At 40.4% G+C, this 19023-nt stretch overlaps 1 long non-coding RNA gene across 1 annotated transcript; it reads left to right on the top strand.

Moving 5' to 3' along the window:
• Window positions 1-6175: 6175 nt before the first annotated feature.
• On the top strand, window positions 6176-18585 carry LOC308332938. Its single transcript, XR_013965767.1, has 3 exons — window positions 6176-6270; window positions 17993-18100; window positions 18457-18585. It is a non-coding gene; the product is annotated as an uncharacterized lncRNA (long non-coding RNA).
• Window positions 18586-19023: the final 438 nt, after the last annotated feature.

The raw sequence follows: 19023 nt of genomic DNA, 5'->3' as shown, positions 1-19023 counted from the left end.
GGAGAAGGACACTCTGAAGTAAAACCAGGACTGCGAGGAGTTGCGCCCCACAGTCCTTAATTAGCATTGTAAAGCCAACCATGGAGTACAAAGTCATCCCAAATCCTATACTTCCAGCAGCGGGAGTCTGCAGGAACATCGCAGCGGACGGTGGTGTTGGTCCTCCTCCCGGAGGACATCATGACGATAGGACCTTAAACCCGCGAGGGAGGGCCCTGTCCGATCACAGCACTCCGTCCAATGCACTCTTGCGTTGTCGGAGACCATTTCTTATGGGAACCTTCAACGCATGTACAGTAAGAGAAGATGCTAGACTGGTGGAGCTAGCACACTGTGCTGAGGAAAGGGGAGTGGAGATCCTGGGGATCCAGGAACACAGGAGAGTGCACACTGAAGACCGGATCGTGTACCGCAGAGTGGAGAGATGCACGTTCATCACTTCATCCGCGTGGCGAAACGAGGCCCAGGCTGCAACAGGGGGCGCGTAAGGCTCTCCGTCGGGCTTACCATCACACCGACAGGATCCTTATCGCAGAGTTCTCAGGCAACCCAGTAACAACAGTCATAGTTGTGTACTCGCCCACCAACGTGGCACCACCTGAGGAGGTGGAGAAGTTCTACGAGGACCTTTCAACAGCGGTTCAAGACGTCCCAGCGCACAACTTTCTGGCAATCCTGGGGGACTTCAACGGAAGGCTCGGACCAGAGGACGCGCCCTTCCCATATCATGACTCTACCAACCGCAATGGTGCACACCTTGCCTCCCTCCTCATGGAACACCAGCTACTGGCAGCGAACACCATATTCAGGAAGAGAACAGGCAAGAGATGGACGTTCCAAGACCGAGCCTCAGGTATGCTACGCCAACTGGACTATATACTTGTGAGGCAAAAGTGGAGGAATTCCATCCTGAATGCTGAGTCATACAGCACGTTCAGCTCTGTGGGCTCTGACCACCGCGTGGTCTCCATGAGGGTGCGACTGAGCCTCAGGGTCCCCAAGCCATGCCCTAAAATCCGATATGACTGGAAGGCATTCTCAACAGACCCTGGCCTGCAAGCCAGGTACACAGAGGAGGTCACAAGGCGCTTTCAGCTGCTGGATGAGGGTGAGGAGCCCAACAATGAATACAGGCGCTTCGTTGTAGCAAATGAGGAGGCAACCAGGCTGTGTGTGCCCGTTCTGGATAAATCCAGAACCACCCTGCAGTCCAGGCACCCGGAGGTCGTGGTGGCACGAGGAAGGGTGGAGGAAGCACGGCTTGGCTTTGCGCGAGAGCCAACTGCGGAGAGACGTGGGCGACTGAATGAAGCCAAACAGCTTCTATTCAGAACCTACGATAACATCAAAGGGGAGGAACTCATGGAGAGGGTGCATAGAGTCCAGGAAGCGCAAGGTGAGAGGCAGTACGGTGAGGCCTGGAAGGTCATTAACGAAATGACTGGACGGAAGAGGACCAAGGAGGGACAGGTGGAGGGGCTCAGCCCTGAGGAAAGGGTGAACACCTGGTTCAACCATTTACAAAGGTTGCTGGGAACAACAGTTGAGGGAGAGGAGGAAGACATACCACCATTACTCCAGAACCTCGACATCAACGATGGCCCCTTCACGGTCAGTGAGTTAGCCAGGGCGAAAGCCACACTGAGAGTGGGCAAAAGTGCTGGGCCTATCTGCCAAGTGCACAAGCAAGTGTACATTGGCAGTTAGATATCTATCTCCATAAAGATTACCAATCTGTGAACAAAAATTCCATAGCAGTTTCTCGGCATGATCTATCTGCGCAGGTGTTATTGACTCCATCAAAAGAATGAATATTGCCTCACTAAGAAGCAGGAAATGGTTATAGTAGACATCTCCAAGAGTTCCCCAGAACACAACAGGCCCAAAGTACAACAGCATAGACCGGTACTCAGAAGCCTTAAAGTACATTCGGTGAGAGAAGATGGAGCGTGGATATCGTACCGAAGCAGGTGGCTTAATTTCACTAATGCGTCTGTCCATTTCATGTACCGACTTGGCCATGCTAAAAGGACGTCTGGAGAATTCTGAGGAAAACCACAGAAACATGAGGAGACGCATGACCCCAAGTAGTACAGAGTGCATGTAATCAATGCCAGTACCAGCGATCACATTATAGCTGTCAAGTTTGCCAAGCCAAGTAGGACCTTTCACCCCATGTACAATGCTTTTTGTCTCATAGGCATTCCTGGCATCATTCATGTACCTTTGATGTGTACGAGGAGGGCCTTTTGGATCGGCTTCTTGATAAGGAAATGCATGTACGTGCCCCCTTTCACCAGTCTTTACTGTCTGACCAGGCTGTTCACACTTCAAACACCCAAAATGCCCATTGAATTGTACAGAGTTCAGAACTATTGCTTTAGCTGGTAGATCACAAGTTCCTGCAATTGTCAGGACTTTGCATATGAAAGGCTCTGGCACTCCAGCAAACTGGACAAGAACACCATCCCTTTCAATTTGATTGAGAGTTTCACAAAGCGGTTTGAGAAATGTTAGCATGTCAGGTTTTGAATCTCCAAACCAAAGACCCACAAAAATCATGTTTTCACGTTTTGTGCGTTCTAGAAAACAAAGTTCATTTATGATGCAATAAAACGGCCAAACAGAGAATTTAGAAGACTTGAATACAGGAACCCCATCAGTGTTCCACGTCAAAGAGATGTTTCTCGGATCACTTAGCAGTCCACCGTTTTTTGTGAAACTCTCGTATAGTTCTCCGTCATATATTTCCTCTATGTTGTCACGATGTTTCTTTTGACGGGTGAACCTGAAATTCAACTTTTCCTGAAAACCTGGCTTGGCAAACAAAGACTTCAACTGTGCTTCAACTGAAACCTCAATGAAATATGAAGCAGAGTCCTCTGACACAGGCACATGACAAGTTGGACACTGGGTGTCATTACCAACAGACATAAAACAACTGTTGCAATATTTGTGCAAAAGTGTGGAGGAAGAAGCTGAGCAATCAAAAAACGCTTTGAATTTCTGCAAATTCCTAAGACACTCTGTCTGCAAATCACTTGGACAATGAATGCTAACAAGTTGGATTAAGTCACTTAAAGCCTTTCCTGTAATTTTATGTCTGTTGGCAAATGACATGATAAGCAGAAGACTTTCAGCTACAGAAATTGGGGCATTTCTGTAAAGAGGACAATCTCCATTGTTCACTCTGCTCTGTTTGTCTGACTGACTGTCGTGAGATGGAAAGCCATTATCAAACGACCAGTCATGATCACCAATTCCATCAAATGAAAACTCATGATCACCAATTCCATCAAATGAACACTCATGATCACCAATTCCCTGAAACTCCCTTGTGCACTCTTGAGAGAAAAGAAAACTTCACCAATGGTAAGGTCAGACTCAGGTCCATTCAGCTCTCCATTATAAGAGGTGCTAGTCTCAAGCCTGGAACTGCTGGGTGCACTAGAGGGATCTGGCGTCATCATGCCCATCGGTGCTATGCAAAACACAGAAGGAAGCCGAAATCATAATAAGTTCCAGCTATCAATACATCCATCACAACATTTTCAGCCTTAGCACCCCAATTGACAACAAAATGTGGGAACTATTTAGACAATTGTCTCGACAATCATGTTATATATAATCAAATGTCTTTTCAATCATATTCTAGACGTTTTCTTTATACTATGCAATCATGGTATATAAATAATATGTATATTCCTTTCAAATCATCCTTTTTAAATTGCTTTGTTGTACACCGGTTGAGGCCTCATATAAGCCCTTTGGGCTTCTTGAGTCCTAGCACTTTCCTTTTGTATCGTTTAAGTTTATTTGAAAAACATCATTGCATAAGATAACAATATGAATGATGATGTTTCTTACACTTTGACACAAGAGGACACATACTGTGATAAATAACACAAACCAAAACACAGGTCTAATGGATTACAAATCATGTGCATAAATCTATACCTGGTTGAGAGTAGGAAGGCGTCCCTCTATCTGGCCTGGAAATGCTGCCGTGTGCGTATTGTTCACAGGCCTCTGGAGTCACCATGCCCGTTGGCACTATGTAGAACACAAAAAACAAGTTTAAATCATAATGGGTTCCAGCAAGTTAGCTTACCTATATATCCATCCATATTACCACATTTTCAACCTCAGCACCATAACCAAATAAAGAGGTCTAATGGATTACAAATCATGTTGTGCGTAAATCTATACCTGGTTGAGAGTAGGAAGGCGTCCCTCTATCTGGCCTGGAAATGCTGCCGTGTGCGTATTGTTCACAGGCCTCTGGAGTCACCATGCCCGTTGGCACTATGTAGAACACAGGAAGTGAAAATCATTCCATCAATCAAATTCCTGCAGTATACCCGTCAGAATTATGTAGGCTGCATAAACAAAATATGTAAACTATATGTAACCAGATAGAGTTACTAAGTACTACCATTTTAGCCCCTATAGGTTTTATTATATTCAGTTAACTTTCCCAAAAAAGTGTTCACTTTAAGTGAACAAACAATGGTTGGCATTAAATGTTTACAGGAGAAAGTACAAAGTGACATCTTTAATGATTACAAGCAAAGTCCACATACAGATATAGCTTGACTAAGTAACTGTGTAAAATTAGCTGCCACCAAACAACATGAAACAGAAGTGGCAGAGATTCTAGATTCAAAAGCAGCTTAACACTATACAACTGACCAGATACCGAATATCCTGCTCTGAAAGGGTGGTGCTATTACACGCAATCCCAATGATTACATATTGACAGATATGTAAACTGTGAAATAATAGGTTCCCCGTTCACACTACATTGGGGTAGGCCTACCTGCTGGACTCTTCTCGTCAGGGTCCTGTTGGACGTTAACAGCTGGCACATCAGCTGGTCTCTGCTCTTCAGGTTGTTTCTGTTGAAAGGTGAACAATACAATTATTTCTGTTGAAAGGTGAACAATAAAATGGTGTGTGTTCAGCCTCAAATGTGTACATTTTTTTGATACTCAATATCTAGCAACGCCAAATATGAATGTGGTTAGGAAGCCTATAAAAAATAAATATTAGCCACAAAAAAAAACACTCACCAATAAAGTTCTTCTGTTTCGCTTAGAGGCTTTGCATGCCACCTTTCTCCTCCATCGTGGGTCAGGACTTTCTGTCATACTTGACTGGCTTGGTACCGCAGAAGCTCCTGAGTAAAACAGGAAAAACACAGCTTGATGTTGTTTTGCCTTCCATAATGTATTTCACTCTGTTGGTGTTATTAAAACCAACAATAGTATAATTTTGGGTTCAGTATAGTTATACATCACATAATTCAGTCATATTCAAATCACATAAATGCACTTCACTTCATATCATATTAACCACCGTAATTTACTCTTAATGTGCAAAAATAACCATTAGCAGCCAGTAAGCATTAAACCTCTGTGATGCATGCTCACAGGCACTATGTAGGCTTACAAATACAGTTTTCGTTCCTACAAGAAAATGCATGCACTTGTATGTTTTCTTGTAGGAACGAAAACCTTGTATTTGTAAGCTTACAGTTCAGTGTCTGTGAGCATGCATCACAGAGGTTTAACATAACCACACGCATTCAAATTCCTTACCTCGATATTTTTTGTTGGTTGTCTGTCGCTGAAAACATCTTTCAACTTTCAGGTTTGTGTGTGGAATGTGTGCTCTGCGCAGCTGCTTGCTGTGCTGTTCTTCTTCTGTCCTTTTTATGGCGGATCGCAAAAAAAACCGGATGTGCATACCGCCACCTACCGTGCAAGAGTGTAATTCGTCCTAAATGCATACACTGATGTCGTTCTATTGCTTTAATTGTTAAATGTTTATAATCTAATCATAAATAAACACCATGGCCCACATTGCATGGCCCACATTACATTATCAAATAATTCAATATTTATTAATTCAATACGGTGCTCTTGTCATTTTGGTCGGCACAAAATAATACATGAATGAATAAATAAATACATATTTACATTAAAAAAATACATATACATTCACTGGAGGAAGATAAAATTAAATAAACTATAAACATCGCTTTAAATGTTATCAAAAAGTATTTTAAACACCAAAATACTGAGTCACGTGACCATCCGCCAGGTTGTCATAACAACCACCGTTCGAAAGTGAGACCCTATTCACGTGACGTCAGTTACTCTTCCGGTTTAGACTTTGTAGGGGATAATATTTAATTCTCCATTGAGTTTCTATGGACCTCTTCTGATCTACGGCTACAATATTTAATTTCGACCGGTACATTATAAGGTAATGGTATTTATGGCTTTGCGATGATCCTGTCTTGCTAATGTTATCGGTCTTTTGCATTTTACTGTTATGAAAATGTCTACGTTAGTTGGAAATGGAAGCTAACGAATGCTAATAATGCTAGCGATTTTCCTCTTGTATATTTAGCCTGGTTTATGTTAAGCTTTACCTTTTTATATGAATGTATAATGATCACTATACCTCCACCATACATTTGACTCTTGTCCAAAGCTTTTAATATAATCTGTTTCCATATATATCAATCATTTTAGTCATTCGTTTAAGTGATTTTGTCCTGACACCTTTCTTGTGATGCATAGCCTAGGGGGCTGAACAATGTTAGTTTTAGTTACGCTGACACAGCCTCTCGTTCATGCTCATTTTTGTTAAACATTTGGCCTTTGATTTGATTTGATTTGATTTATTTAGAAAAGCAATCATAATACAACATTATAATCAGCGATTCAAGGATTACACAGTAAAGTCCAAAGACTTATTTCCACTGGGGTCCTCTCACACTGAACAATACTTTAAAATACATCACAAATACATCCCTATCCATCCCTCTAAGTCTCTAAGATGACCCCTTATAGGGGAACCTTTTCCAGTAGCCATTTTTTGTCTTAGTTTTATGTCCTCAAATTGGAGGTCAGTTTAACACTGGATTTAACACAGGCTATCCCACACGGAAAGGAAATATATGAACATATATCCAAATATATGCCGAATATATGCTGAATATATTCAGCATATATGCCATATTCAGGTTCATATATGTGCATATATGTGGCTATATAGGAAATATATGTGCATATATAAGTTATATCTATGCACATATATGCCACAGTCAGGTTCATATATGTGCATACATGTCATACATAATGCCTCAGATATAGGTAATACATGTCTTGACTTTGTGCATATATGCAACATACATAATGCCTATATAAATATTTATCATATTTATTTTTATTTGATGCCGGTTTGTACATTGTGGAAGAGATTTCAATGCAAGACATATTGTCTGATTATGTTTTCTATTGCCTGAAGCAATTGAGCCATTGATATTCACCAACTGGTATTATACTGTTACCATATAATCATAAATGTTGTATTATGTTAACTAAAATGAACATGGCTTAAAACATGACATATTCTTTTGCTGTCAGTAATACATTTAAAATGTTGTTTACATCAGTGGTTTTCAACAGCATATTGCCCACACCGTTTGATGAGATTTAGCCTCTAAGAACCAAAACATGAAGAACTTTCTATGAATAATTCCATGCTGTATTGATGTTGGTAGATCATGGATGGAGCCTGCACACCATATAGGTACAAAATACTTTATTTATTGATGTTGGTACCATAAGGAGAGATAAAGGCAAACAATGATTCAAATGACAATAACAATTCTTCTACATTCTGTGTAGACTTCTTGTAAACCAAGTAAAGCAGATATTTAAGAATAATTATTTAAATGAACATTCCATTATTTAGCTGGGGAGTTCCCAGGTGGGGAGCAACTGGAACACCATCAAAGACCACTGGTGGTCCACAGACTAGTGGTTGAGAACGACTGTTTTACACAATAAATTTTTTCAAACAAATTAAACCTGAATTCAAAACAAATATTTCAAGCAAAGGCAAAACAAAATAAAAAATCTTCTATAACCAATTAGTTCTCAGATAAGAAAAACAATAACGGACTATTCAGCTCAGCATTTCACTGCGGTTAATGAATTTGAAGACAAAATCTACCTTCATCTTCCCCGTTTTATAGAACAAACACTTGGCTCTTATCTGTGATGCCTCAATAGCCGTTAAATGACCAAGTTGTTTTCCCACAGGGATGAAATAACTAGGGTTCTTAAACGGACCACAGATGTCATGTTTCTCTTTTTTGTAGTACCTCCCTACTGCATAGCATGTCTCCCCTTGCCCTAGATCAGAGACAATGAAAGTCTTCACTGAGAAAATGCTCTCCTCACGATCATTTAGAATGACCGTATAGGAATTTCTCCGGAAAGTACGAGTGTAGTTTTCAGAATGAATAATTTCACTGTTAACAACAGCTCTGCTGAAATACCTTACAGGTACTCTACGTACAGAATGGGAGATGCTACTCAAGGCCAAAAAATCATCATTTTTCATCAAACTTATGTTTGGCCTGCCAAGAGATGTAACACCATGAGAGCGATTTACTTCTTGCATTTGTTTTTTCTGACTGGAAAAGGACTCAAACAGAGCCAAGCACTCATCGGAAGCTCCCTCCATGGCTTTCTTGGCAAGTGATGGCAATGCCATCTGTAGCCAAACGGTTTTTATGATTTGCTGAGAAACACTTTGACTGCTCTTGATCATGTCTAACATGACCCCATTGTATGACTCAAACACAAATGAAGACTGTGCCCAGAGGGGACCCCAGTTTCTCACAGTATTGGGCAGGTGAAGGCACAAGTGAACATTGAAAGTTACATTATTGGTCCCATAAAGGAGCTCCATTTCTTTGACAAACTCGGTAAGCAACTGCTCAGATTCAGAAATGTGCAGTGATGTTATCTCTTCACCAAGCAGTAGAGAAACCCCCTTAACCAACTTGAACCAGTGCTTTAGGTATTTCTCAGGTAAGACTCCCTTCAGTGTTGGTACACTGTAATAAAACAGCCACATGGACCACTCATGTGCCTTCCAGAATTTCCTCTCTGTAAGTGAGCGGGGAACACGAGAGACATTGCAGGGGGGTTTAATTCTAGTTAAAGTCTCATCTATCTGTTCTATTAAGCGTCCTAGGTACCATTGAGATTGATAGTTCTCAGAATTAAACCACAGTGTGGTTATGCTTCTAGTAACTCCAAGCAGCACACTGTGCATGTAATCTGGAACACAGCCATCAATGATGTTGAAATGGGGGAGACAAGACAAAGTACTAGGCCCTTTGACACCATGTGTGGGTTTTCCCAAGAGAGCCTGTTCAACCAAATCATCAGTTTGAGAGGGGTTCCTCAACTCTGCAATTTCATAGGGATATGCCCTCACACGCCCCCTGCGTTTCAGCACCGTAGCTCCCTTCTGCATGCAAAAAGAGCATCCAAACTCGCCATTGAACTGCTTAAAATTCTGAAGAAGTGGCCGAGCAACTGAATCTGCCACCAGGAATACAGGAATCACTTTACTTGAGACCACTTTCCCACAATCATTTGTCCATGCAAGACCATTTTCATACAACTCTATGCATTCATCAACAAATGGCTTCATGTACGTGTTCATATTGGGTTTGTTTGAACCAAACCAGAGACCACAGACCATCACATGTTTTCCACGGAGATGTATTGGCAGTTCATTGATTGTACACAAAATTGGCCACAAGCTGGTTTTACTTGATTTGTGCACCGGCACTCCATCACAATTGAATGCAAGAGATATATTGTCTAGTGACGCAAGGGGTAAAAGCTTTTTATACAACTCTCCGTCGTACACATCTTTGATGATGGAGGGGTCCTTCTCCTCAAACCGGTGTGTTAAATGTTTCCCTAACTGGTGGTCCTGTAGCAATTTCTGGATTTGTGCTTTCAGAGGCAGGTACAAAAAGCACTGATCTTTTTGGGCAACTACTTTAGAAATGACCTGGTCACAGGCGGGGCACTTGACCGTGTCAGGAGATTCCTCCATGCTCAGGTTGCAAATCTTACACACATAGTGTAGTTCCAATACGTCTTTCACTGTATCGAAGGCCTTATAAAACAGGTACTTGGACCCACTAAGCGTTGGACCACCACTAAAGTTAATTAGTTTAAGAACATCCTCCAAAGCTGTGTGAGTTAATCCGTGTTTGAGTTTTAATGCCAGAAGCAGCAATTCGACTTGCTCCTTTGATGGGGTCTGGTCTGATGACGGACTGTATACTGGCTCCTCAGGTGGAGAGCTTTGGACAGGTGGTTGGTTCATCTGTGAATATGAAAAAGTGGATTAGCAATCTCAATGAAAGACTGCACGGCATCAAATAAATGTACTTTTCTGGGTGGTAGGCAACCACCTGGATTAAAGCAATTCACCATATTCTGCATGAATATCAAGACCTTGAGATGATGCAACTAGTAACTAGGTGATTGCTCTATTGCGCTATTTCTCAACAGCTAAAGTATAACATAATATAACATAAAGTTTCCTATTGCTTAAATTACCTAGTAGTCTAACCTAAACATAACCGCAAGCAGGGAAGCAACGTACAGAGTGCGCCTCCTTGTTCTTTTGCGGCAGGATCCATAAATAAGCGATGGTGAATACAGGCCGGAAATGGCAAACAATTAACGTCTGACAGTCCAGTGAGTCCACAGACCTATACAGGCCATTGAGTGTTTTATGTCTGGTGTAAAAAGTGACCATAGATAGATTAATACATTTAATTTTTTTAATGTTTTTAACTGGTCTGTACTAGAATATTTTAGCAATTTTTTTGCAACATACTTCGTCATCCGAAGCAGTACGGGCCTCAGCATCTCTGTCCAGGATTCCCACAGTCATGACATTCCTGGAAATATTTTGATTGAAATTAGAAAAAACATTTTCCAAAACATGTATAGCATTACATGAAAGATGTAACAAGTTGTTTTTCGACGAACAGGCTGTGTGATTGCTAGCCGTCTCGGTTGTTACATACAATAGGTACAGTATTCCACTAACCAGAGCCATAGATCGCAGTCAAATACTTGTGGTTAGGGCTGCAGAAATGTGATAAATGCTAGTGAAAAAGTAGAGATAATTGACTATACACGTTTTGTAAAAGAACCTTCACATTGATATTAAACTTGGACATTATGGAATTATTTAACTCATTTTGGGCAGGAACCCCTTTTGAAAAATAGCAGATCTACAAGCTCATAGTGCGGCACCGAGTGCCGTGCTACGAGCTTGTAGGTCTGCTATTTTTGAAAAATCATGAAAATGTAGGGCAAAGCTTTATATATTTCAGAGCCAACGTTTTAAACTCAAAGATTTGCTTCTGGGGGGGGGGGAGGTCCCTGGAACAACATATTTTCAGATGGGGGTCAGACCAGGAGTGGGTGCAACCGATCTGTGTATATACTGTGTGTGTGTGTGTGTGTGTGTGTGTGTTGGAAACTTACTGTGATGTAGAAGCAGAGGCATCATCAGCTTCATCAAGGCCCTCTTCATCATCTTTGGTGGATTGCCTGAGATTAGAAAATAAATGTTCAGTAAACATGTAACATGTAAATTCACCAGAGTCATGATTATAATGTTTGCATACTTATTTTAAAAGGGGTAGGGGGTATTAAATATGTTTATTTCTGTCCAACAACAGAATGTATGCATGCTTTGACAATTTGACTCAAATCCCAGCAATGTTTGTTAGCATTAAAGAAGAGGATCCAAGGCACTCTGTTCCAGTGAGGTGAAAAAAGCCTTGAGTTAAAAGGCATGGACATTACAAAAGAACCTTCTTTTGTAATGTTCTTTGCCATGCCTTAACTAAGCAATTGGATACCAATTCAAATGTAATTATAGCTCTATTGGCATTCGAAAATATACGTTTGCATCTCCAAAACAAGTGTCAAACAAAAGTAAGGAAACATGAGTCTGAAATTCATTATAACGTTCGATGTTGACTTTTGCATGCTAGTGTTAGCATCATTAGCAAACATTTTAACAATGACTTACTTCTTTTTCCATCTTTTCTTTGTTGTGCGTGGAATGGGTGCTTCGTCGTCAACGAGGTATCGTTTATATCTCACAAGTCGATCCGATGGCTCCATGATGAACGTCTTTCGGGCAAATTAACGGGCGAACTGGCCCGTTGATTTGTGACTAAGAGGAGGAAAGTCCACTAGTGCTAATGGGGGCTAATGCTATTTAACCGGACGTTAGTGGCTCTGGTCACGTGATCATTTTCGGAGTAGTATAAAGTGTATTATTTAATATTTTATAAATGTACATTATTGTTAAACATGCAATCTGAAGAAACAGTGGTCACTAAATGTTACCCTTTTTATTGTTTATATATGTATATATTATATATATTATTAGAGAATAATAATAACGTGACGTCACCGTAAAGCGACCCTCACAACAAGCGTCGCATTCGTGACGTCACCCACCGTATTTATTGCGCATGCGCGGCAGTGGCTTTCTCCATGTTTGAATTCCAGCTAGCAGCCGACAGCCGTTTACACTGACAGGAAAACAACTTTTACGACAGATACAGATAGGCCTACTTTTGTTTGAGAATTATATTTAGAAATACTTTTATGTCATCATGTTCACATTTGCCCTGGTGGAGTGGACAGAAAGCTCCGATAAAGGACTTCGGAGCATTCTCCCAATTGCATGTGTTCGAGAGTTTGACCAAGATGCCTACCTAGATGGAGAAGAAAGTTGTCCAGAAGTGTATTTGGTTGAATGGCGCCATGGACGCAAGGGGCCTAAGGGAACGTGGCCGGTATACCAAGCCAGGATCCTTAAGGTTGCAAGTATGTACATGAGCTTTTGTAACAAAATTAAATGAACATAAACCTGAACTGTTTTATCTCAGCTTGCCAATGCCACCCCCTTTCCCCTCACTGTATACGTTTTTCCCTTTTGTACATCTCAATGTTCTGATGATCAAACGATGGAATTGTAAACAAGTTTAATGCTTTATGGCAGTGATTTTCAACCAGTGGTCCTTAAAGGGTTCCAGGTGGTCACCAGATACATACAGATTAATACAGTTAATTATGCTTGAGAGCATAAAATTAAACCAAATGGACCCAGGTCTATTTGGTTTCATTCTACGCTCTTAAGCCTCTCAAGAGTAAAATTATTGTTAAACATCTGCATTACTTTTTACAAAAACTCTACACAATTAGAGAATGTAGAAGAATTGTTATTTTGATCAACATTTGCCTGTTATCTCTCCTAATGGTACCACTTCAATACAGCATGGAATTGTGGACAATCTTATCCAATGGCAACTAAATATTATTTTGTTTTGTGTCTGAGAGGCTAAATCTCATCAAATGGTGGTCCGTGGCTCAAATTAAGAATAAATAATGGGCCTTAAGAGTTTTTGTATTGAGTTGTGTGCTTGAAATTTAAAGGTCCCTATTCTGAACACTGTTAATAAATCAATCAACCTATAGCTCAACTACGCTATGTTTGGCACGAACAACTGTACAGTAGCTGTTTCATAACAGAGAAACTGATTGCTACAGAGCCTACATTATTAACATGTTTATTTATCTGCACCAGATAAGGAGATGACTCTGAAAACTGTACTCCGTGCAATGGAGAGCAATGAGGCTGACACTACTGCTAAACGTGTTGTCAAGCGCAACCGAAAGTACGTTGATGACAGTGATGAAGAGGAGGATATTGTTCCAAAGGCTCTTCTGGACGACGAGGAGGAGAAAGTCGAGAGACCTAATACAAAGAAAAAGGTGTGTGTGTGTGTGTGTGTGTGTGTGTCCAGCTTTGATTATTCCATTGTTGCATTAATATTCAACATTATTCACTCAGAACTGTGAGTGAACATCATTATTTGTAACATGGCCAGTAACTAGTGTCTCTGTGTGTCTGTGTAGGCTGCAAGTGAGATGCAGAAGGAACAAGACAGTGCAATGTGGGAAAATAAGAAAATGAAGCAGTTCCAGACAACTATACAAGAGTTGAGGGACGCAAACATGGTCCTGAAGAAGGAAAATGATAATTTAAAGGACCTTATAATAAAGCGTAAGTATGTTTTTAAATTATTGTATTTCATATTGGTTTAATACAATTGGATAGGACTTCTCTGTTTTGTAAATGGGCTATCAATGGACCTGGTTGTTAACTGCATTTAAGTTGCCATGTTGATCTGATTGTAAATTATGTGATTCTCCCCACTAGATATTCCTCAAATGAAGGAGGACATTGCCTCTATTGCTAGAGTAAGTTCCTCTTTTTTGTATCCTTTTAGCAGCTATGGATTTGTGTGATGTGTGATGCTAATTAGGACAATTCACTTGCTGTTTTTTTATTTACTTGTTCAAGAATGTAATATACTGTCTTCCTTCTCCAACAGAGTGCAGCAACCTCTGTGTACATGGATGTGAGTATAACCTTTTTTATTCCAAGGTTTCCTTTTTTATGGTGTGACTTAAGGCTCATTCATAGTCTGGATTTCCGGTGGTGAGCTGACCACCGGAGCTGAAATAACGTTGAGCGGTGGTGTGAGAAGGGCTGGGGCTGGGGTGGTGGCGGTGGTTTGCTCTTCACCGTGGCTCGTGAGAGTCGTGATGTCATGTTGTAGTTCGGTGGTCACCCCACCACCGAAAATCCAGACTATGTACAGTATGAGCCTTAAGAAGTCTACAAATTTGTCTGCAGGGCTAATCTCACAAACTGATCAGTGACAATTGTGCATTGCCAACAAACCTCCATAATCCTTTTCATATCATAATGGAAATAAATGGCAGTCTAGTTAGTCTGAAACAAATTAGACGTTCGTCATAGAAAACTAACAAACTATTTATTTCCCCTTGCTTCTCTTGTAAAAGCCTCTAAATGCTGTGGCAGCTGAGGAGCGTCAGGAGCAGCCTGTGGAGGATGTTGGGGGTGGAGGAAATGACAAAGTAAGTCACTCATGTTTGACAGCAGTATGTTTCATGAATGCACATGGTTTGACATGTAGCCTAATCGGTCCACATCATGTGTGGGTGACAAAACACCCACCCACCCCAGGCACAAAATAGATCTCAATACACCACATTTTGAGGCTGGAAAACAACATGGATATATTTGACATGTGCATATTCTATAGGGTTATTTTTTAACCATATTACCACATTATGAATTAACGTATACGTATGTCATGTCACTGTTTAATCTCCAGCTCCATGGAGAGAGACCTCCAGTGCCAGAGAAAACTCCACCAGCGCCAGAGAAAACTCCAGAGATGGTAAGTAGATGCATATTCGTAAAGAATTTGTGTAATGTGTAGCCTACATGAAATTGAAAATATTATCTGGCCAGTGGTTCTTCTTTGGATGGGTAAGTGAAAAACTGTTGCATTACCACAGTGCCCATGTTCGATCAAGTTCAAGACTGGAGGCATATACTTTGGTTAGACATAGCATAGACCGGATTAAGGTTGTTGAGGGGAGGGTTAAGGTTAGGTGTGCTGCCCGTGGGAGGTTAGGGTGAGGGTTTGAGATATCTGCAGTCATACATAGACAACTATTTACTACTGATCAATACAAACTATACTAGTTTGTATTATGCTAATAATAAATTATGATATACCATAAAATATATTTGTGAAAGTTATAGGCCCACTAATGCATTTATATGTGATGTATTTTTCAGGTGGAAATTGTGAAGGGGTCGGGAGTGTTCTGCAAAAGGGCCACATGGAAGGCATCCATGAATGCAGCCACTCCAACTGCGATGGTGCGAATGCTCCTCCTTGGCACCTTTCCCCTCGAGACCCTGCTTCAGAGCAACCTCAACGGTAAAAACAAATTACATTTCTAAACTGATTCACCAAAACAACTCTTTATCTCTCTTTATCACTCTTGTTTTCTAAGGGCTAAACAGTTTTTGCTGCTGCAATTGTTGCGAGTAATGTTTATTTTATAATTGTCCCACGCTAGCCCAGTGGTTTCCAAACATTATAAATTCAAGGATCCCCATAACTGAAAGAGTGTGATTGGAAATTTGGAATCGGAACCAATTCTGCAAGGGTCTAGGGCCATTAATGTAGATAACATTTATTGTGACCACTGGGCTCTGACTTAGGGTGCGTTACCTGTTCAAATCATATTTTTGAAAGGTAATGGGTCGCACACACCAAGACTGCATTTTAGTTTTTATTCTTGCATGATGGACAAACGTTTTGGCTATCCAGCCTTCATAGCCGAAACGTTTGTTTTTATCCATCATGCAAGAATAAAAACTACAACACAGTCTTGGTGTGTGCGACGGATTGCCTTTTAGGGACATTAATGTAAACATTAGCTGCTGAAAATCGGCAGGATTGCCCACCTTTCACTTGCAAAATAATAATCATGAAATATTTCTTAAGGTGGCAAGCCAAAGCGAGGGGATGGGGATCAGCTGGAAGCCCTGGATGCTGAGAAAAAGACAGCCATAATTGGTGAGTAAAAACAAAATAATTGAGAAAGGAAAATGGGTAATAGCTGATGCCTTAAGTTGACTACTTTATCATCCCTGTTTCACTATTTATTAGCTATCAGTGGATACGGCATCAGGTAAGCATCGACACCATTAATGGTATCCTTGCACGGCTTGGCACCTACTGTAAGGTGATCATACACTAACTTTCCAATTGCTCACTTCCTGATCACAGCTTTCTTCTAATAGATCTGGCCTAGTCTGCCTCCACTGTGGTGGTCCTCTGTGTTATAACACTGTGTTAGAACACCGGCATATTCATCCCTCCTTCACCCATACTCATGCAATGACCAGACCATATGCCTTTAATAAATTTTCATTCCTGCCTTTAATTTGTTTGCTTGATTGTGATGCTTATTGCTCTTTCTAGTAAACAACCTGTGCTGATGATCTGTTATCCGTACAAGTGAAGTTCATGTGATGTCAAACATACCATGAGAAGCATTCGACAAGACAAACTTACATAATTGTATTATTATTACATAATTCTAACCAATAATTGTAAATATAGAAGGTGTCTTGGACTCATAAATGCACTCACTTTTCATACTATTCAAAAATAATTGCATGTTTATTAAAAAAAAATAGATACTGTTTGAATAAAGGCTTTGGGCTATCAGCCGATAAACTCACCAGGAAACTCATCTACACTAAATCAGGTGGTGTAGCAAAACTTATATGCTTGGAGTCTTTAGAAGCTAGACTCGAGGCATTTTCCCACTATCGTCTCATGTCCTTTTTGTCTCTTTGCAGAGGCAACCATGAAGAAGTGGCCGCACGCTACTAAAGGCAATCTGGGTACAGCCATCAACTGCAAGTTGACCGAGCTCAGGCATCGCCGAAAGGCAGATAATTGAGATTTTCTGATGATGTTTAATTGATTTTCAATAAATGTTTAATTGAACTTCTAGATGTTGTGTTTTATTTTATTTATGTAGGTATGCATATCCTTAACATATATGTGTAAATCAACATATATGACCTATATTTAACATATATGTGTAAATAAACATATATGACCTATATTTAGCATTTATAATTCATATATGAAATTGGACCCCTACATATATGTTGCACATATATGGGCATATATGCAGCATTCATATATGCCCATATATGGATATATATGTGCATATATGTTGAGAGACATATATGTAGGGGTCCAATTTCATATATTGTGGCATATATGTTGAACATATATGTGGCAATATAGGTTCATATATTTTCTTTCCGTGTGGGATTCCACTGTGTGGCTCCTATATAAATGAATAAGCCTTTGCCCACTTTACTGTGGTCCAGTGCCAGGATAAGGGAGTTGGCCACCACTCATTTTGTCTCCCTATCCATGTATCTTGCTGTTCGAGCTAGAAACTTAGTCAGTCCGGAGACCTTGTTTAGCACCTTGCTGGCCATACTTCACTTTCAACAAAACTGTAAGCAAAGACATAAAAAAATGCACCTGTAGAACAGAACAAGGATTTTCTAGCAGTTCAGTTTCTGAAAATTTGTTCCAAGTTCAAGTTACAAACTATTCCATTTTCTCCCACATAAGGTTCCAGAGCCCATGAGGAAACCACATTTTGCCATCCTGATTGAAGCGCCCATGGACGCCCCCAGAGCACTCCAGAGGAACAACGCCCCCAGAGCGTTCCAGAGCAGGGCAAGTAATAGTACTTAGGTTACATTGTGTCATTCTGTTAGAGCAGCCATCGTCTTCCTGTGTTCCTGGCATTAAAGGACATGTACCATGTCTCATTCTTCCATTGTATGGCTTTTGCCTACTTTCTGTATCATTGCCTAGAAGACCCCTGGCTTAGAGCCTGTGCGTGCACGCACTCATTCACACACACACACACACACACACACACACACACACACACACACACACACACACACACACACACACACAGATTGGTAAATTAATAGAAAGATTACAGTAGGTCGATAAGTATTGCACTTCAAAGTACAATTGTGGAGTCCTTTGTTTTTAGCTGACATGTTTTCCCTTCCTTCCAGAACTAGGAGGTGAGAGCTGTGCAGTCAGCAGACCTGGGTTGGAGCTGGACATGGAGCATCTGGAAGTGCTGTTTTCCCAAAATTCCCACTCGATCAATTATCATTGTAAATAGTGTCTTTATAATAGCCTATATTCATTTTATTATTATTGTATAGTGTAAATAAAGTGTGTATTATATTTCTTACTTTGAGTCAATCACATGTTTCTAGTACAATTCTGTTTCTATAGTCAAATAAATAGTGTGTATTAATCTAAAAAAAAATGACATTTGTGTTTGGTAGATTATTTCACAATGTTTCTTGGCAGTATAACCAGCGTTGGACAAAGTTCTCAACGGCAGTACAGTCAAAATATTACTCCTGGTTAAATTTGACTACTACAAGTGAAAGTTGTTTGTCAAACAAATGTGTAGGCCTACTTGAGTTAAAGTACTGGAGCAAATGTTTAAACAGTAAGAATTTAACAGCACAAATTACAAAGTACATTTTTAGTTTATTATCAATACATTGCTGTTTTACAATTTTGACTTAAAATATTTCTGATGTACAAGCTCACAAATGCATCGC

The sequence above is a fragment of the Protomyctophum bolini genome, assembly GCF_963924005.1.
Source record: "Protomyctophum bolini genome assembly, chromosome: 18".
NCBI lineage: Eukaryota > Metazoa > Chordata > Actinopteri > Myctophiformes > Myctophidae > Protomyctophum > Protomyctophum bolini.
This window is presented reverse-complemented; position numbering and strand designations above follow the sequence as displayed.